The 2849-nt window shown below is 35.2% G+C and overlaps 1 non-coding gene across 1 annotated transcript; it reads left to right on the top strand.

The window, feature by feature from the left end:
- Positions 1 to 208: 208 nt before the first annotated feature.
- Positions 209 to 280, top strand: TRNAP-CGG (transfer RNA proline (anticodon CGG)). The gene has a single exon. It is a non-coding gene; the product is annotated as a tRNA-Pro (tRNA).
- Positions 281 to 2849: the final 2569 nt, after the last annotated feature.

Below are 2849 nucleotides of genomic sequence, written 5' to 3' on the forward strand. Positions count from 1 at the left end.
CTGATTACATGTAATTTCAAAAACAACACTTGATGTTCGCAGACAAACAATGATTTTTGTGAAAAAACATAAAATTACAACGGGATAATGTAAACCCACATATTGGTATTTTAATCACCATGATATCTAGATAGTTGCAACCGAAAAGTGTAGAGTACCAGTAATATGTTTTTACAAATGCTAAACTAAATTAACACTAACAATATTCGGGCATTTGGTCTAGTGGTATGATTCTCGCTTCGGGTGCGAGAGGTCCCGAGTTCGATTCTCGGAATGCCCCAAATTCACGTAACTCAAATGATTTTTATTTTCCTTTTCAGATTTGACTATATTTCACTCTATTACAAATTCTACTGAGAGTAAAACCCGTAGACAGTTGATAACTTTAAAACCTTTGGAAACAAATCTACTTACTAAAGTGAGATTATATACTTAAAGTTCTGATGACAGATCTGAAACGATATAGCATAAATGATGCAATAAACATATGACAAATTTAGGTAAGCTATGCAATAAATAGCTACAAAATCAACCAAAAATATATAATAGCAAGCCAACAACAATGTATCGTCGTGATTTCGATTCTAAACACCGCTTCGATGGAGAACATACCTAGGTACATATTAATCTGTAGTGTTATTTTAATGATTTTGGGAGTTTTTCCTCCTTGTGTTGCCTTCAGTTGCTCCTATATATATAACCATGTTGTGCTTGCCTGCATGTGCTTGTCTTATAGCAGCATGATGCGTGTGCGGGGTAAGGTCGTAGCTTCAGACACAGGGAAACTGCAGGTGATTGAAGATTCATCATTTTGTCATTTATTTATATCTGGTGTTAGTTTATAATAAAGGATTTGCCATCATTCATTTCTCCCCATTTATAGGGGCGTCCAAAATATAATTTTTAAGTCCATTTCATGTCATTTTTATTTTTATTACTACTGTTTAGAGTGCAAGGAATGGAAAGATTCAAGGGATCGACATAGTGGAAGGGCCACAAATAAACTTTCAACTAATGATGATACAGTCATACAGAGCTCTGATTTGAAGCAAACTTCAAAGAGAAGACGGCCCTCATTTTGTGAGACAAAAATACCAGTCAATGTCCGCACCGGTGATACATCAGCAACACAATTTCCAAAAATATCTGAAGAGAAACCATTGGTGGACCAACCTGACAGGCAACTGTTAGGAGAAAGGGACCCACACATGATCGCAATACATAGGATGAAGTTTCAATCAAAAGAATGGTATGGTAGTGGTAATTTTGGAGGTTCATTTAGTGTAAGAGATAATAATGGGCGAGCTGACAAGTGGAAACATGATATTTACGCTGAAGCGAATAAGAGCCCAACCTCAAAGAACGAACAAGATCATATTGCAAAGGTTGAAGCCCTGGTTGCTTCTTAACCATCTTTAGTGTTCGTGTTCATATAGTATTTTGTTTATTATGTTCAACTTTTGTGCTGCATTTGAAGTGACATCATAATATAATGTGAACCGATCACCCCTGTTTGTCATTGTTAATCTGTCATTTAACTAAGCATTGATTAAGTAAAGAACAATATCAAGTGGTTTGTGATTGAAGTCATGGTTTTGTACATAACAATAACAATGCTAATTATTAGATCAAGAATAAAGGGGGCGTGAGCATGGAGGCGTTAGATGACATGGAAAAATTTGACGCCTTCTGACGCCCCTAACAGGGCATCAATGCCGACAAGGCGTCAGCCACCTGGCTGACGGAATAAATTGAAGGCGTTTGATTTTTTCAGCGAATCGGAATCCAACACGTATTAATATATATTATTTATTTATTTTTCACTACCTAACTTCCAATCATATTTTACCACATCACCCAAAATCTTTTAACTTACTGAAGTTTAACACTCATTTATATTTAACTAACAGTCAAAAATTCATTTTTTTCACTAAAAGGTACACCATCTGACTCCACGTGACAGTCAGAGTTATTTGTGGTCTTAAACAACCATATAATTATAATTATATAAGTTATAATATAATAGGGAATATATAATATATAAAATAAATATTTACATATTACAAAACAATCAAAGAATTATTGGCTTTTATTTGCATCAGTTACTTACTCTTGGGAAACATGAAATGTGTTTGGAGTTCGAAGAGGTGGAATCATTTTTGAAGGCTTTGATTCGGCGAGATAACCGAAACCCGAACTCTGCTGCAAGTACTCGGCTGTGGGAGGTTGAAACTGACCTGGTCCTACAGTGTAATGAACCCTCTGTCTACAGAGCGTTCCAGAAGATGGTAGCTAGCTGAGAGCGAACGGTAGCTGTTTTGAAGCCTGTGTCTCTTCATGGCATGCATTACAAATGGTATCAACCCTTCAATAGTATGTTCTAAGTATATATATATATATTATATATGTAGATGATAAGTACATTTATATTTCTTCATGGCATGCACTATGCTTTGAAAACCTACAGTAGATGTAGATGCTCACACAAATAGAAGGCCTAATTCTGTGACACATGATGCAGGCGAAAAGTAGACACAAACGAGAGACATCGAGTATACTATGTATGGCGAATAGATGATATGAAATTCACTATTGACGACATGGTTAACCAACTATGACATGGGAGGTTTTATTTTCCACTAAACAAGTCCAAGAAGATCTTATAGCTAAAACACAAAATTCAACAAGTTTTAAGCACACTGATAACTGATTGTGTCTAGAAGAAACAACTTCAGAAAATATTAACAAAGAAAATACTTATTAACGAGTAATAAACTGATATAACGAAAAATACCAACCCAACTTCAGTAGATAATTATCATAATCAATCCAAAGGTTATCAAGGGTCC

This window comes from Rutidosis leptorrhynchoides, chromosome 4 (genome assembly GCF_046630445.1).
Source record: "Rutidosis leptorrhynchoides isolate AG116_Rl617_1_P2 chromosome 4, CSIRO_AGI_Rlap_v1, whole genome shotgun sequence".
Classification (NCBI taxonomy): Eukaryota; Viridiplantae; Streptophyta; class Magnoliopsida; order Asterales; family Asteraceae; genus Rutidosis; species Rutidosis leptorrhynchoides.